Here is a 19210-nt window from a genome sequence, read left to right on the forward strand (position 1 = left end):
AGGTGATGGCTTGAACCGTTTCCTCTCGTGAGAGGAACGCCTCTTAGTACTCCCTTTCCTCCTGTCTGATTGCAGCGAGTTGTTTGCTCAGGGTTCTGCATACCTCCTCATTGGCTGCAAGTCGGATGGATATCTCCTTTAAGAGAACCATTATTCCTTCTGAGTGCTCTGTCTGCCTGTCATAATTATCAGAATTAGAAGGGGGATAAGAAAGATTATCCGTGGGTGCTGCATATGGCTCCGGCGGATATCTTGTGTTCTCCCGACCATAAAAGTTGTAAATTGGGGGTTCAGAGTTATACCTTTGACGATTACCCAAATAACTTACATTCTCACCTCTAGGTACATGGTGGTTGACATGGCATACCTCACCGGGGTGATTTTGGCCACATCGTGCACAAAATGGTGTCCTTGTTTGGTTGTTACGGCCAAGGGAGGCCACAAGGAAATCCATCTTCTTTTTGAGGTCAGCCATGGACGGTTCTGGAGTTCTGTTGTTCATAATTACTGAAAAAGAGATTTTACAAGTATATAAGAAGTATAACACTACAGATCGTATGAAATGAGTGTATGACAATATATTAACAAGTATAGATAAGTATGAAATATTGACGAGTATAAAAAGAATTATATATAAACAGGTATAAGCGATATAAACAAAGGATATTCACAAACGAATGCCTAAACTAACAAATCAACCTTTGGTTCGATATTGCAGAAGAAATAAATCCCCGACAACGGCGCCAAAAACTTGATGCGCCTCCCGTTAAGAAGGCTCACTAAGGGATAAGTGTACCCCATCGTTATCAAGTAATAAAATCTGGAAAGTCCAGGTATCGAATCCACAGGATTTATTCCTACAAGTATCAAGCTACTTGGTCTTAGGTGTTATCTAGGCTGTGTGGGTTTTGAGTTTGTTTTGATTAAGTTAATCTACTCCTAGTTGAATTATGCTACTCCTAGCTAAGTTATACTAATTCGAACTAAGTTATTCTACTCCTAATTAAGTTATTCTACTCCTAATTAAGTTAAACTACTCCTAGGTGATCTTTCACTAATGCAATTCCCCGAAGGAACATGGTATGAACGATAATAATCAAGATAGGTTATTAGGTCAATAGATTAAAAACCTAATCTAAGTCACTTGTATTCAAGGCGATTAACCCTACTTACCCTCCTGAAGTCCCTAGTGCGTGATTCCCTTGTAAGGCCGAAACTAGGTCTAAGGCTCAGGAATTTAGGCTTAATCAACTAAGAGGTTGTCAATCTCCTAGGCTCTGACTAGGTCAGATTCAGCTCACAATATGTGCCTACTACATTTTGGGGCCTTTGAATGAGTTAAACCAATTGAATAAAGCGTAAGACAAAGATTAAATAAATGAATCATAGAACAAAACAAGAGCTAAAATATTATTAAAGGCGAAGAATATTGTCACGGGATACAATTAGCCTAGGATTCATAGACTGTATCAAAGGGTACAAATATGGTAAGATAAAAAGTGATAAGAAAATCCCTTTCAGGGAACCTATCTACCCTGCAGCCGGCTTCCTAGGTCTTAAGGATGGACCTTGAACAATCCTCGGTGGATGGAGCTTCGGAAGTTCTTCAATGGAGGTTGAAGGAGATGGAGGAGGTGGAGAGGATTTTTCAAGGGGGAAAGCTAAGAAAATTACAATAATGAAAGATGTTTATTTTACAATTGGAAATTCCTATTTATAGACGCGGTTCGGGCCCTCTTTCTGACCTAATTCGTATCCTTTTGCAGGTGGGAAGTCGTGGGGTCAATCGTGTCTTCGTGGGGCCGGGAATCAGTCTTTTGACTGATTCCCGCAGGGCAGCTCACCGAGCTGGCCCCTGAGGGCCAGCTCGACGCGAGCTGGCCTCCAGGGGCTAGCTTGGCCGAGCTGGCCCCTTAAAGGCCTGCTCGACGGGCTGGCAGTGCCAGCTCGCCGATCCGGCCCCAAAAAGGCCATTTCGACGAGCGGGATTGCCTAGAACGCCTTGCGCAACTGTTGGATGTCCCGAAACGCAACTTTCACCCGAACTCGTTCCTGTTTTTGCCTGCACATGCATGAAAACTCCAAATAACATTAGTTCTGAGGCTAAATTTACCCGCCAATCGCTCATTTTGAGTAAACACTTCGTTCGGTGCAACTTTTGGCGGATCAATTAGCTATAAAAGATAATGGAAATTTAACGTACATGCTATTTTGGTCATATTTGCCTGAAATAACCAGAAAACGAGCATAAACAACGAAAAGTAAATAGAACATATCCAATTTCTAACTAACTCACACAAAAGCATAAAAATGCGAGAATTGCTCGCTTATTCACGAAATAACGCTAAAAACCATCCTAAAACCGTACCCAAAGATAGGGGTTTTTGACCCCTATCAGTCATGCTGACCATGGGTCTGTTCCTGAGACTCAAAAGAAGTCTCGTGATATTCCTGCTCAGCAGGAAAGGGAGGATTAATATCCGAGCGGTCGTCATCGTATTGCTCGCCGGAGTTATTCTAGGAATCACTCGACATTGCGTTTTTGAGAGATTCTTGCAGAAATTTAGAAGTTTGAGAGAGAGAGATCTGGTGCGAGATTTTCAAGCGTAAAGAAGAATTAGTGGGAAATCATCCACTATTTATAGCCGGTGCGTGTCGATCTGATAGGTCAGAATGGCGGTTCGTTCTCGAATAGATCAACGTCAGTTATCTCTAGCATTAATGACACATTCGGCGCATGGGTTCCTAATCATTACACTTACGTCATCCTAGGTGTCTACATAAATACGCGTGCAAGTATTCTACTCAGCATCTAAAATGTTAAACGTTTGGTGTTCTGAGTGCTTAGTTTAGCGTAGAAGGGGTTCATATCATGTGGAGTAACTCAGCATTTAGCAATCACTCAATATATATAGCAATTCAGCAAGTAGTGATTTTATAGCATTCATGTCTACTCAGCTTATGACAGTTACTCAACATGTAATAATCACTCGGTATGATATAATCACTCAACATTCATTTTACTCAGAATTTTATTGAAGAGGATTAGACATACCGATAGCTTCCCTTAGTATGCTGAACTGCTCACGAGCCAATGGCTTCGTGAAGATATCTGCAAGCTGTTCACCTGTTGGAATATAGGTCAGCTGGATCTCACCCTTGAGTACATGATCTCTGATGAAGTGATGCCTTATGCTGACATGCTTCATCCTGTTGTATTGGATTGGATTTTTAGATAAGTCAATGGCACTTTTGTTGTCACATTTGACTTCAATTGTTTTGGTTTGAACTCCATAATCATCCAGCTGTTGCTTGATCCATAGGACTTGTGCAACACAGCTTCTAGTAGCAATGTACTCAGCTTCAGTTGTTGACAGGGCAACTGACGACTGCTTCTTACTGAACCAAGACACTAGACAGCTTCCAAGGAAATGACATCCTCCTGAAGTGCTTTTCCGGTCAAGCTTGTCTCGTCCATAGTCAGCGTCAGTGTATCCAACGAGTGTGAAATCGTTCGTGTTGGGATACCATAAACATGCATTCACTGAGCTTTGCAAATATCTAAGGACTCTTTTTACATCTATGTAATGAGATTCCTTAGGGTCAGCTTGATATCTTGCGCAGTAACATACTGAGTACTGTATATCTGGCCTACTTGCCGTTAGATAGAGTAGAGAGCCTATCATACCTCAATATAATTTGTTGTCTATTGACTTACCTTTTTCATCAGCACAAAGTACAATGTCAGTACCCATTGGGGTAGATATTGGCTTACAATTTTCCATATCAAATTTCTTCAATATCTCCTTAGCATACTTAGTCTGACTAATGAAGATGCCATTCTTGCCTTGTTTGATTTGAAGTCCAAGGAAGAAGTTGAGTTCTCCCATCATTGACATCTCAAACTCAGTTTGCATCTGTTTGCTAAATTCCTTGCACATAGACTCATTAGTAGCACCGAAAATAATATCATCAACATATATCTGTGCCAACAGGGTATCTTTACCCTTTTTCTTAATGAATAAGGTTGTGTCAGCTTTTCCTCTGACATAGTTCCTAGTCAGCAGAAAGCTGGTCAGCCTTTCGTACCAAGCACGTGGTGCTTGCTTCAGGCCGTACAGGGCCTTTTTGAGTTTATAAACATGGTTTGGGAATTTTGGATCCTCAAACCCAGGAGGCTGACTAATATTGTTAAGCCCAAAATATACCTAAAATATCATTAATATTTACATCAGTTTTGCTACGAATTCGTACTGTTTATATCTGTTTAGCGTACTTTTACTTCCAAATATGTTTCTTTCTTGCAAGGTACCTAAATATTTGGTAAACTCCAAATAGGAATGAAAAGAGCTTAAAACAGAAGAAAAACCCTACAAAAGGAGTCAAAGACGACGAAAATCAAACGCACCAAAACGAGGACAAGGACGAAGTCAAGACAGAGGAAATTACTCCATGTTGCGACCGAGAATCCTCCATTCTCGGTCGCGACACGCGTCGCCAGCTTCTCCTCCTTACCATTTCGAAGGCTAAATATTTGCTCTTTTCTCAAGATATCTTCCAAACTGTTGGGGTCCTTGCTCCGGATGTTGTTCCCCCATTCTCGGTAAGAGCAGAAATTCTGGAAAGGATATACGTACACATTCGTTCACAAAGAAACGCGTTCGTTCGATTGGATAAGATCGCCTCTTCGTAGCAGACACGTCCCTTAAACCCGACTCTTCAACATCTATAAATAAAGAGTTGATTTCAGAGTTGGATATATAGGGAATTGAAGAAAAGATTAGTATAGAATTAATGCAGAAATTCTGAGTCAAGCGATTCAGAGTTAGAAGTTCAATTCTATAAAGAGCAATATGATGTACACACATTGTTTATCAAATAATTACAAACACAGTAGCATTTAGATTTGTTCATATTAGTTTACATTTTGGTAGTCGATAGACCAATCGTTATTCCGAAGATTCAACGAGAAGATCTAGTAGAGGATCCGCCCCTGAGCCTGACAAACTCTAACGAAACCCAAGGAAAGGATTGACAACCCGTTCACTTGCAAGTCGTCGAAAGTTTCCATGCTTCTTGTTCTCTGTAAACTTGTATCAAATTCACATTTCATCTAATAAAGTTCATTCTATTCGATAGATTTTTATGTAGCACTTTGGTAAATGATCCGAAGTGAGTTCTGGTGTTTTCATTAAAACGTAGTTGAATTCAAAATCTTTACAAGGAAACTTTGTTGAACACTTAGACGAATTAATATCTCGGAAGAGTATTAATTTGGTTAAGGAAGCAATCGAACCCGATAGGGGATTGTTGCGTTCAAAGCCTTTTAATTAGAGGAATTTACGTTATTTCATTTTCATAATTTATACAAAGTTTAAAGTTGTTTTCTTTGCTTAATGCAAACGAATACATTTGTTTACTTTTCTAAAGAACTAAACGTTTCTGTTTTGCAAATTCACCCTTAAATCAGAAGAGGTTTCTAACATTCGTTATATTCTAATCTAATTCTTGTTCTAGCAATTTCAAAGCCAAATCCAATTAAACGATTTTACACATTATAAACCTTAAAAGTAAATCTAACCGATTCAAAATAAGTTTTCGTTAAAAAGCGAGCCATGTGGGTTCGATATCTTTTATTACTACAAGCGTATACCGTGCACTTGCGGAAATCGCTCAACAAGTTTTTGGCGCCGTTGCCAGGAATCGCCAAAATTTTTAACAAAAATTTAGATTTTTCGTGTTTTATTTCGAATCTAGGTTTACATATACTTATTCAAACTTTTATAATTTAATGATTTTTAATTTTTAACATATTTATTTTTCAAATTCTGTCTTGAAGGTAGTTTCGGTTCGTGCAAGATTTCAGGTTCATGCGCAGTTCTCGAAGTTCAGGCATTGCACCAAACCCTTTAGACCTAGAGATTGAAAAAACCATAAAGAAAAACAAGAAAAACAAAAACAAAACTCCCGTAAAAACAAATATCGAGCTAGAAAAAATGGCAAATCCACCAACACTTATGGATTACGCTAGGCCATGAGTTGCCGGTGTAACCAATAGTATAGTTAGACCCAGAATTGTCGCAAACCAATTTGAAATTAAGCCATCATTGCTTAATATGTTGCAAAATAATGTGACATTTCACGGGTTGCCTAACGAAAATCCTAACACCCACTTGACAAATTTCTTAGAAATTTGTGATACTTTTAAAATAATAGATGTGACTGCCGAAGCAATCAAACTTCACCTCTTCCCTTTCACTTTGAAGGATAGAGCCAAAGAATGGTTAACTTCTATGCCAGCCGCAACTTTTGAAACTTGGGACCAAATTGCCCAAGCATTTTTATCAAAATATTTTCCATTAGCAAAAACCGCAAGAGTCATAAAAGAGTTAACATCTTTTTCTCAAAATGACAATGAAACTCTTTATGAGGCTTGGGAACGATTTAAAGAACTCCAACGTTTATGCCCACACCACCAATTGTCCGATGCACTTTTAATGCAAACATTTTATAATGGATTAAATCCTACAACTAGAGGTTCATTAGATGCTATGTCGGGAGGGTTATTGATGAAGAAGACATCTGCCCAAGCAAGAGAACTTTTGGAGGAAATGGCACTTAATAGCAGTATGTGGCCCGCAGATCGTGGACATATACCAGTGGCGAAACCATCATCCTCAAACACATCATCGGTTAAGTTGTAGTGAATCTTGATCCAGTTGCGATGTTACAAGCCCAATTTTCTGCCTTATCGCACAAAATTGATAGGTTTATGGCACCGTGCGATCCTAATGGTAATACAATCCAAACGGACGTGGAATATGAAGGTATGAGCGAGATTGAACAGGTAAAATTTGTCCAAGGGCAAAACCAAACTAACAACCCTTATTCTAATACTTATAATCCTGGATGGAGAAATCATCCTAACTTTAACTGGAGAGATAATAATAATAATGCGAATGCTAATCAAAATCGTACCAATAATTATCAAACTCAATCAAAAGATACGATTAGCACTTTATCTTCTAAGATCGACAAATTTATTGATGCTATGAGTGGAAAAATAAGTAATCATGACGATGGTTTTAAACGGATCGAGAATAAATTCGATCAGCTTATTAAAAACCATTCATCTAGCATCCATAATTTGGAGGTTCAAATTGGACAACTTGCTAAATCAATTCCATCCCGCAAAGAGGGAAGTCTTCCCAGCCATACGGAGGAAAATCCGAAAGAGCATGTTAAGGCTATCACTCTTCGTTCCGGAAAAAACTACTTAGGTCCGGAAATGCCCGGGGATTTAACTTTACCGGGAACTGATTTACCAAAATCCAACGAAGATATATCCAACACTAAAAATTCACCAATAAACTCAAGTACAAAAACTTTTGTACCCAAACCACATTTTCCACACAAAGTCCGAAATAAGGACTATGACAAACAATTATTAACATTTTTAGACAAACTTAAAAATTTGCACATTAATTTGACATTTATGGATGCGATTACGCAAATTCCCAATTATGGTAAGTTCTTAAAAGATTTAATTTCAAAGAAAATCAGTTGGGAAGGAGTATCATCCATTTCACTAACTGAAGACTGTAGTTCGATAGTGTCGAGTAATTTGCCTACAAAACTCAAAGATCCCGGATGTTTTACTATTCCGTGTAAGTTGGGAGATATTGAATTCCCAAGTTGTCTTTGTGATTTAGGAGCAAATATAAACTTAATGCCATTGTCTATTTTTAATAAGTTAGGTTTAGAAGATGATATCAAACGTACCAATATGGTTTTGCAATTAGCGGATCAAACCACTAAAAGACCATATGGTATAATTGAAGATGTTTTAGTTAAAGTCGACAAATTTATTTTTCCTACCGATTTCGTTATATTAGATTTTACATATGACATTAATTGTCCACTAATTTTTGGTAGACCGTTTATAAACACGGGACGTGCTCTAGTTGATGTGTTAATGACATTATTCAAAAAGAAGGGAAAGTAGTTTTAAGGATAGGAGAAGATAAGATCGAGTTTGATATGAACAAAGCAATGAAATATCCTATGGAGGATTTCGCTTGTATGAAACTTGATTTAGTTGAAAAATGTGTTAATGACATTATTCAAAAAGAAGAAGTAATAGAACCTATACTGAATGAAGAATTAGAAGATAAGGACCCTGAACCTTTGATTCGAGAAGATGGACCAGTTCTGCCTTCAATTGTAATACCCCCTAAATTAGAACTTAAAGAATTACCAAACCATTTGAGGTACGCTTTCTTAGGCGAAGGCGATTCTCTACCTATAATAATCTCTAACAAATTAACACATGTTCAAGAAGAAAAATTGAAAGAAGTTGTTAGAAATAGAATAGGAAGTATGGGATGGCAAATTTCAGACTTAAAAGGAATTAATCCTAGTATTGTAATGCACAGAATTCACTTAGAAGAAGATAAGCCACCTAAAGCGGATAGGCAAAGACGCTAAAATCCGAATATGAAAGAAGTAGTAAAAAATGAGATTACTAAACTTTAAGACAATGGAATCATTTATCCTATTTCGGATAGTGAATGGGTTAGCCCAATCCATTGTGTACCTAAAAAAGGAGGCATAACTGTTGTAAGGAATGACGAAGGTGAATTAATACCTACACGAACCACCACCGGTTGGAGGGTTTGTATAGACTATAGGAACCTAAACAAAGCAACTAGGAAAGACCATTTTCCTCTACCTTTCATTGATCAAATGATCGAAAGGATAGCTGGTCATGCTTTCTATTGTTTTCTAGATGGTTACTCCGGATTCTTTCAAATCTATATTTACCCGGATGACCAAGATATGTCCTTATGGAACATTTGCATATAGGAGAATGCCTTTTGGTCTATGTAATGCACCAGCAACATTTCAACGTTGTATGACTGCAATTTTTAACGATTTCATTGAAGATATCATGGAAGTTTTTATGGATGATTTTTCCGTTTATGGAGATTCTTTCGATGCATGTTTACAGAACTTGGATAAAGTTTTGTCTAGATGTGAAGAAACGAATTTAGTATTAAACTGGAAAAAATATCATTTCATGGTTGACGAGGGAATTGTTCTAGGTCATAAAATATATGAAAAAGGTTTAGAAGTGGATAGAGCAAAAACCTCAGTGATAGAAAAATTACCCCCTCCAACTACTGTTAAGGGAGTACGGTCATTTTTAGGACATGCAGGTTTTTACAGACGATTTATTAAAAACTTCTCTGTAATTTCCAAACCACTTACTAATTTACTCATGAAAGACTCAACCTTTGATTTCAATGAAGATTGTGTCAAGGCCTTCGAAACATTGAAAACAGCTTTAGTCAGTGCACCCATTATTGCTAAACCTGATTGGGATCTACCTTTTGAAATCATGTGTGATGCAAGTGACTTAGCCATCGGATGTGTTTTAGGTCAAAGGAAGGATAAGAAACTTCATGTTATTTATTATGCCAGTCACACACTGTCAGGTGCACAATTAAATTACACCACAACCGAAAAAGAAATGCTAGCGGTAGTTTTTGCATGTGATAAGTTTAGGTCATACCTATTAGGTTCTAAAGTTATTATTATACCGATCACGCAGCTTTAAGGTATTTATTTGCTAAAAAAGATGCAAAACCACGTCTAATTAGATGGGTTTTGTTGTTACAAGAATTTGATATAGAAATTAAAGACAAAAAAGGGAGTAGAAAACCTTGTCGCCGATCATCTATCAAGACTCGAAGATGAAAACGGTCATATAGGTGAGACTATCGGTATACGAGATGATTTCCCTGATGAATATCTCTATCAAATAAAAAATGTCATGTCATCATGGTATGCGGATATCGCAAATTATCTCGCAGCCAACATTGTTCCGGAAGGATTAAATTTCCAACAAAAGAAGAAATTCTTTTTTGACATTAAACAGTATTTTTGGGAAGATCCTTTCTTGTTCAGAACTTGTGGTGACAGAATGATTAGGAGATGCATTAGTGAAAATGAATACGGGTTTATAATGTCAGAATGCCATTCTAGTTCTTATGGAGGGCATAACGGCGTTAGTGAAATAGTAGCCAGGATATTAGAATGTGGATTCTTTTGGCCGACGTTGTTCAAAGACGTCCGTTCATTTATTATTCGTTGTGACAAATGCAAAAGAACAGGGAATTTAGGAATGAAAGATGAGATGCCTCTCACAAACATACTAGAAGTTGAAGTCTTCGACATGTGGGGAATAGATTTCATGGGACCTTTTCCCCCTTCTTTTGGTAAAACTTACATATTAGTAGCCGTATATTATGTTTCAAAGTGGGTTGAAGCAATTGCAACCCCGACGAACGATTCTAAGGTTGTTGTTAGGTTTCTTGAAGATATATTTTGTAGATTTGGTTGCCCTAGAGTCATTGTAAGTGATGGTGGTACCCATTTCATAAACCAAAGTTTTGATATACTTATGAAAAAATATGGAGTACACCACCGCGTGTCAACGACATACCATCCTCAATCGAATGGTCAGGCAGAGATATCAAATAGAGAACTCAAATGGATTCTAGAGAAAACAGTTTCGTCTTCAAGAAAAGATTGGTCTTGTAAACTCAACAATGCGTTATGGGCATACCGTACTGCATTCAAAACACCAATAGGAATGACGCCATACCGAATAGTGTATGGGAAAGCATGTCATTTACCAGTCGAATTAGAGCATAAAGCTTATTGGGCTATTAGAAAACTTAACTTTGATTTACAACAAGCAGGTAAGAAACGTTTGCTCAACTTAAATGAGTTGGATGAACTACGTCATCTATCTTACGAAAATGCAAAAATATATAAAGAAAAAGTGAAAAAATGGCACGACGCCAAGATTAAAGTCAAAAGCTTTAACATTGGGGATAAGGTGCTATTATTTAATTCACGGCTCCGTTTGTTTCCAGGCAAATTTAAGTCCAGATGGACAGGACCATATTTAGTCGTTAAAACATTCGACTATGGATCTTTAGAACTTGAAGGACCTAACGGAGTTCGTTTCAAAGTTAATGGTAATAGATGCAAAATTTATTACGAAAATATTCCAATTAAGGAGACTGCGTTCATAACACAATTTCTTGAAGATTAATTCGTTTAAATTTCATATACTTTTTCTTTGTTTTGTTTGGTTTTAGTTTTTGTTGCTTAAATTTTTTTTTTCGTTTTTATTTTTATTTATTTAGTTTATATTTTTACACATGTTAATTTTATGATTTTTAGTTATTAGATGACTTTATATTAAGATTTAGATGCAAGAATATATGTTTAAGTCATGTTTTTATTTTAATTTTAGGTCAATAGTTCGAATTAGAAGAGATTCAGTGATTCTCAGCCGAGAATTTGGAATTCTCAGTTGAGAATTTACATTTTCAGAATTGTCCAAACAGGTAAGAGATTTTCTGAACTTACCGAGAATTTATATTCTCGGCCGAGAATCAGAAATATAGGGTTTCGACGCCTGATTTCCGCAAGTAAATCAGCGTGTCACGACCGAGAATTGGGATTCTCGGTCGTGACACGAGTGTCTTCTGTACCATCAGACCTGTTCCTTCTTCAACCTGCAGACATAGCCTTTCAAACTCGAAAAATTGAGTTTCTTCAACGTTTTGAGGTATGAATTTATGCCTTTTCGCATCAAAACAACACCTCTTTTCGTCCTATGATTCCTATAAATACATCTTAGAGGTCCAGATTTCTGTTACAACCTTTTCTTTTCCTCTCCGTCAGAACAAAATTCTGATTTTCTCAAACACTCCATTAACAGAAAAGTAACAGAAACATTTTTCTTCTTTATTCCTCACAAAACCATGACTACCAAACATAAATCCCCTAAGAAAATTGCTGCTTCTAGCAATAAGCGTCCCGACTTATCACAACGTTATGGTGCGCCATTTCCTATCTTCAACCATGACGAAGACATGCGCTACTATAGGCTTCGTTACAAGTTTTTCATCGGTATGCTATATATGGACGAGTTTTTAAATAAACAACTCGGCATAAGCGATGACATGAGTCGCTATTTGGAAAGATTGGGATGGACTAAATTCGCCAACTTGCGGTTTCCTATAATAGGAGACTGGATTCTCGAGTTCTTTTGTACAGTTCGTTTTGTGAATAAACGACGAGTGCGTCTTAGTTTTCGTCGAGTTGGCGAAATCTTTACTTTTGGGTATCCTGGGTTACATGCCTGGTTTGGTTTTCCCCCGAGGGATACAATCAAACGTCATCCTGGCAAAGATATGACATCCACTGATATATGGAGGATGCTAACAGGATTTTGGCGTTTGAATCCTCGACTCGCCTACAACCAATCCTTTCACTCCAATTCGATGTTGTATCTACACAAATTTCCGTGTCACAGTCTTTTCGGTCGCACGTTTAGTAGAGTGGTCAAAGACACCGATTTATATGTCCTTGGAGATATATTCCAGGACAATATAGTTGATACCTCCAAGATTCTGATGGAAGGTCTTGTTGCCGCTTCTCGATCCAAGGATAAGAAGATTGGTTTCGGCAATATCATTTGTGGGATAATTCTCGGTACCAAGGGAACTATTTCTATCCCTTGGAGCGATGCTGAATCATTTCCGACTTTGGACTATGAGTTCTTGGAATATGAAGACCTCGTGAAACGCGTTTTTAGAGTGGGCCCGCATTTTCTTTTTGCACCGGAACGTCAAGCTTTTGTGTAATTGAAAATTGATCGCTATAGGGCTAGAGAAATCCCGATTGATAGGGATGAGTATATAGAATAGTTTTAGTTTCTTAGTTTAATTTGTAAATATTTGTGTATTTGTGTTATTTATGTACTTTCTTTATTTTTATGTTTAGTGTTATTTTGTACATATTTGCTTCAATAAAAAATTTCTATTAATTTGATTCAATTTCTTATTCTGATCTTGGTTTATCTATACTCAATCCATTTTATATTGATTACATCTAATCACAGTTGCTGAGTTAGATAATAATGATGGAATTGAACTTATATGATTTTATACTTGAATTAACAAATATGTCCATAATTTCATCACATTAATCCATTAATATTCTGTATCAATAAATTAAAATTTTATATACACATGAATTAGTATTTATTTTTATTAATGTAGGTTCATTTAACTTACATGAATAAATGCACATTAATGTTTCATTAAAATCTCATTAAAGCATTTATCTTTCATTATTTTTTCCAATTAATATGGACAAACCTTTGATTTTCCTTATAATTTAATGCTTTTCAAGTACCAGTACAGTTTTAATCAGGTTCAAGACATAAATACTCAGAAAATCACACGAACCAAGTCAAAATGCGCGAAAACAAGTCACCAGGACCCGATTCTCGGCCGAGAATTGAAAATTCTCGGTAAGTTCAGCAAGATTGGCCACATTTCAGAGCGATTTGCCCTCTGAAATTGCCGTGTCGCGACCGAGATTCAGGATTCTCGGTCGCGACACGCGACCTGCAGGCACACTAATTCCGGATTTTTGCACTATTTTTGCCCCTTTTCCTATTCCTACTCTTCATATACTTAACCCTATTTCACCCTATATATATATACCTATACCTTACACAAACCTCACATCACCTCACTTTTTACCCAATCCCCAACTCTAAACTCTTCCCAATACATTACTTTTACTCTTCCCAATTTATTCCTTACCCCTTCTAATCACTTACCCTTTCAACTCCAAATCAATTCATTCCTTACCCTACTATCCCCAACTCATCTTCAACCTTTGGTTTTTCTCTCTACCATTCTTCATCTTTGTTCTTCCAAAGCCCTAAGTAACTCAATCATGCCTCGAACAAAGCCTGTTGGTCACAAGCCTCAAGTTACGGAAGCTAATCGCCTTCGTGTCCGTTGTGGAGCTCCTTTTGACATCAACTCCGAGGAAGAAGCAAGTAGATACACTCATTTTTCAAGCTCAAAGCGAGAGTTTGTGGGTATGCCATTCCTTGACTTTGATACGGTACGGGATTTAAACTTCTCTACTAGGATTAATGCCTTCTTGGACACTTTGGGTTGGCAAACCTTTGCCTCTATGCGTTTTCCTAGTATTACGGAATATATAGTGGAGTTCTTGGTCACTTTAGAAATCGATAAGAAAAAGATTTCAATTCGTTTCCGCAATAATAGTGTTACTTACACTATTAATTATGAAGCCATAGGAAACATGTTTGGTTTTCCTACTGCTGATTTCCATGACAAGCCTCGTGATTTTGATAATGATGCTATTTGGCATACTCTTTCGAGGCAATCTTATTTCAATTCAAAGAACACATCTAGCAAAATGATTAGGGATTATTGTTTGCTCTATTTTCACAAGTTCTTGAGTTTTTCTTTGTTGGGCCGGGTTGAGAGCTCGAAGATTCAAGTTCGAGATTTGTTTGTTTTTGATAGCTTGTTTAAAGGATTGAGGGTTGATAGCATAGGGATGCTTTTTGATAATTTGTTTCGTGCTTCGCGGGCTTGCACCATTCAAGTCCCTATTGGAAATTTTATTACCGCTATTGTTTTGGGTGCCCATGGCGAGTTAGAAGATTATGACATGTCTACCTACCATGGATATGTTCCGCTTTTGAACCTCTCGGCTCTTGAACGAGCGCATTTGTTGCTTACCATGGATATTGCTCATCTTCGTGGCACTATGGGTGGCGGAGCTTCTAGTTCTCAATTTGCAGGTACCGAAGAGGGCGAAGCGGAGGAAGAAGAGGAGGATGACCCAGAAGCACAACCACACACCCAAGCACCTCAAGATGATGATCCGGTGGATTTGAGGCGCATTTTGAACCAAATCAATGAAAATAATCGTAATTTGAATTTGCGGATTGATGATTTGGTGGAAAACAATATGATTATCAATGACAACCTCAACAACTTAAGGAGGGAGCACAAATCTACTCGTCGTCGGATGCTTTCCTTTTTCCGTCGTCAAAATGTCGAAACCTCACCATCCCCGACGGATTCGCCTCTACATGCTTAGGTTTTATCACCTCTTTTATTCCTTTCCTTATCTTGTTTTGTTATTTTTCAATTAAAGTTTGGTACAATATTTATTTTCCATGTTAAGTTTGATACAATTTTTAATTTTTATGTTTGATGATTTTAATTTGCTACATTTCTTTATTATTTCGTGTTATTTATTTCGTACTTATTTTTCGTGTTTTATCCGTTTTTGCACCAATGAGGACATGGTCCAAATTAAGTGTCGGAGGAGATATTACGTATATCATTTTTTTTTTCACGTACAAATAAATGCATGGAGTAAGAATGTCATCCGTTTTACCATAAAAAAAACACATATTAATATTTATAAACAATATTTTCAAATGCAACACTTGTTTTATGCAAATGCAACATATATTGCAACACAATTTATTTAACATTATATATGTTTAAAATATTTTAACTTATGATTATTTTTAGGTTATCATTATCGTTAGAAATGATATTTCTATATGGGCAACATTATTTTTCAAATTTTTTATAAATCTCCGATATGATTTTAAGTAAAATTGTCTCGAGTGAATGTATTTAAGTAAATAAATTCTTTATTTTCGATCTCTATTTTATATCACAAATTCATGATAAAATAAATCTTATTTCAAATTTTCAATTAGGTTTATAGGCATTAAATTGAACTAACAATTTTTTTAGTTCGGTTTGATTTCATCTTACATTAACACCAATTGAAGTTTTTAAGGAAACTTTAGTCATAATACATGTTGAATTTTAAGTCAATATAGGATGAATGTGCTATTTTTTCCCAATTTACAATTTCATAAATTCATATTAATTAATCAATTAGTTGAATTCTTAACTTTTGGCCACGATTGAGACCAACCTTATCACAATCGAGGTATGAAAGGAAAGAAAATTAAGTACCGTTTACTTTTGGCCACGATTGCGACCACCCTTATCACAATCGAGGCATGGAAGGAACATTTAAGCAAAAATTAAGCGTGTTTAAGTTTAAAGTAACGATTGCCTCCACCCATGGCATGGTCGGTACCTCTTAAGCAAACACAAAGCAAATAAAAAGCATATAAAGTTACGATCGAGACCACCCTTATCTCGGGCGTAACTAGCAAAAGAAAATTAACCTAAGTACGTATTTAAATTTAATATATCTCATATATTAGTTTAGGTTTGGGAAAAGAAATTTGGTGCTTTGAAATGCCTTGAGACGAAAGACTCAACGCTTATATCGTCCTGAATACTTCAATTCAAAATTGAAAATACAAGACGAATGATGTATCGTATTTATACTAGTTAGTTTGATATTTTGCGTATAAATTTGCCATGCGAAGTTAGTCTTTTCGGCTTAACTAATTTAAAAGGTAATACCAAGATATATGTTTTATTTTGATAAAGAGATTAGTTAAAGAATAAATTCAGTGAAATTTTGCTCGGGACTAGCAAAAGATTAAGTGTGGAGATTTGTTAAGCCCAAAATATACCTAAAATATCATTAATATTTACATCAGTTTTGCTACGAATTCATACTGTTTATATCTGTTTAGCGCACTTTTACTTCCAAATATGGTTCTTTCTTGCAAGGTACCTAAATATTTGGTAAAATGCAAATAGGAGCGAAAAGAGCTTAAAACAGAAGAAAAACCCTACAAAAGGAGTCAAAGACGACGAAAATCAAACGCACCGAAACGAGGACAAGGACGAAGTCAATGTCGGTCCCTAGTAATTAGTTCCAAAGGGGGGGGGATAGGAACTAATGTAACTTTTTCGCTTTTAATTATGCTGACTTAATGTTATTTTAAGAGTTTGTTAACTCAGCGTGTTGGTCAGCACGGCCGATTGATTAGTCAGACAGTTTTAGTTCTATGCTGACTAAGACTGCTTGACTTGAGAGTTGAGAATTGACACTTGAGAGGTCAGCTTCCAACTCAGCACTCAGATTTACTCAGTTTCAGTTTTAACAATTTTTATATGCTGAGTAAATATCACAAACAACACATGCACATATATATATATATATTGAGAGAAAGAGTTTAGAAGTTACTCAGCACGACTTATCCTGGTTCGGCCTCTCTGCCTACGTCCAGTCCCCAGTTCCTCCTGGGATTTTCAATCCAATACTGAGCTCTTTCAAGGTAGAGCACAAACCCTTTACAAGGCAGTGAGTATGCAAGAGTACGTCCTCTATTCGTCTACTCAGCTCCTACTAAGTACTACAACCCAACACTTAGATTTTTCTACCACTGAATGCTTACAACCAAGCACTCAGCATACACTCTCAATATTACAATTGATAAACACTTGTTCTCTTTTCAGTAAAGAAAACTTTAGAAGATTACACAGAATCACTCTAGCATTTACACAAAGAATAGAACATTTGGTGTAAGATCTTTATATTTGAGTGCTTTGAAGATTTCTCTCTTGGATTTTTCTTCTTTGTAATTCGGCAAATGTCCAAGTGAAATCCTTGTCCATTTTATAGATGAATTCTGGAGATTAGACCGTTTGAATTTGGTGTGTTCGTTGATTCCAAAACGGCTCTTTTAGTAGACAGCTTCTGGTCAGCTTCAGTTTTGCAGGCCAATCCTGTCATCTATTTTCTTCAGGTGTCAGGCCTTGTCTTCTTCCTACAGACTTGTCTTTTTGTGGCAGTTGTCTTTTACCAATAATCCATTGACCCATGTTTCTTAGAATTAGTCTTCTGTGTATTTTCGAGGCTTCAATTATTGGTGCAGAAGATTGGCAGACTTTGTCCTTTAGTGAACGGATCCTTCATGCTGTCCTGACTGTCACTCAGCTTCATTCGTTATCTTCGAATGTTCAACTTCTGATAACATCGAGATATTATCACAAGGACCAAAAGAGATAATTGCCTCAAGTGTGCCACGTAGCACAAGAAGCCGCCCGGCGGATCTCCCTGGATTAGCTCTAAGAGATCCGCTGGCGGATCTCTAAGGCGAGTCTCTCCACTTTCCCAGATAACGGTTGGCCGCCGTCTCGGCCATAAATGAATCATTAATATTCTCAAAACCGTCAGGTTAAGAGTAACTTATAACCGCCAATAAATGAGCATTAATAGAGACTTTCTAGTCACCTAGGGGTTACGAATTCTCCAACTATAAATAGCCTACATCTAGGGCTACCAAGAGGTACATTCATTCTTACGTTCTCTCATCCTTGTCAATACAGTTTATTTTCCATATCAGCTACTGACTTAGGCATCGGAGTGTCCCCGGCCGATCCCAACGGCGTCTCACAGGGACGTGATTCGATCAGAAGTTTCTCCAGTGTTATCAATTGGTGCGGTGAAGGTGGAATCCTTGGTCGGATAAAGGATTTTTTCGTTCACACTGAAACATCATGACGGAGGAAAGACTAAATTTCTCCTCTGGGATTAAATCATTGATAATTACACCGCCAAGTGCTGGTCGCACAGATATGACCACTCATGAGAATTATTATAAATATCACAAGGAAGATGGCTACACTGATGCTAGACTCAAAGAGGACTCGACGAAAAGGAAGAGAAAAGACATAATTAACGTCATAGCTGGAGGACCAGGTTATCAGCCAACAGCAAAAAAGGCAAGGGTGACCACCCTTGAAAGAACGTCATTAAACCGCCCTTTTTCAGATGCAGGTCAGAAGATTGCACCCCATGCGGACGCACTGGTCGTCACCATGATGGTTGAAGGTTGGGAAATGAGGCGAATAATGATTGATACGGGAAGTTCATGTAACATTATTACGCGAGGAGCATTCGCCAAACTCAAGATTGATCCTGTCCGGATAGAACCAACTGTGGTCGATATTTTAGGAGTCACTGGTCATACCATTCAGACGAAAGGTCAGGTTACTTTGGATTGCGAGCTTACCGGGGATGATCAAGTTTGGAGAGAAGATTTGGAGTTTTCGGTCTTAGACGGACAATTAGCTTACAATATTATCCTTGGACGACCTTTTATCTCCGGAGTTGCAGCTCTTATCTCCATTCGCCATTTAGCACTCTACATTCCCACGGTCAAGGGATGCATGATGGTCAAAGGTTGTCAGAAGGAGGCCCAAGAGACATATTCCGCATCCTTAACGATTCGCCCTCAATCTAAGGAGGAAGATGAGGAGGAACATGTCACGATGGCTTTGGGGGAAACCGAAATGTACCCTATGGCGGATGGGAAGCAGGTGCGGATAGCTAA

The 19210-nt window shown here is 37.3% G+C and overlaps 1 non-coding gene across 1 annotated transcript; it reads right to left on the bottom strand.

The window, feature by feature from the left end:
* Nucleotides 1–6374: 6374 nt before the first annotated feature.
* Nucleotides 6375–6481, bottom strand: LOC136228220 (small nucleolar RNA R71). The gene has a single exon (XR_010688550.1). It is a non-coding gene; the product is annotated as a small nucleolar RNA R71 (small nucleolar RNA).
* Nucleotides 6482–19210: the final 12729 nt, after the last annotated feature.

This window comes from Euphorbia lathyris, chromosome 4 (genome assembly GCF_963576675.1).
Source record: "Euphorbia lathyris chromosome 4, ddEupLath1.1, whole genome shotgun sequence".
Lineage (NCBI taxonomy): Eukaryota > Viridiplantae > Streptophyta > Magnoliopsida > Malpighiales > Euphorbiaceae > Euphorbia > Euphorbia lathyris.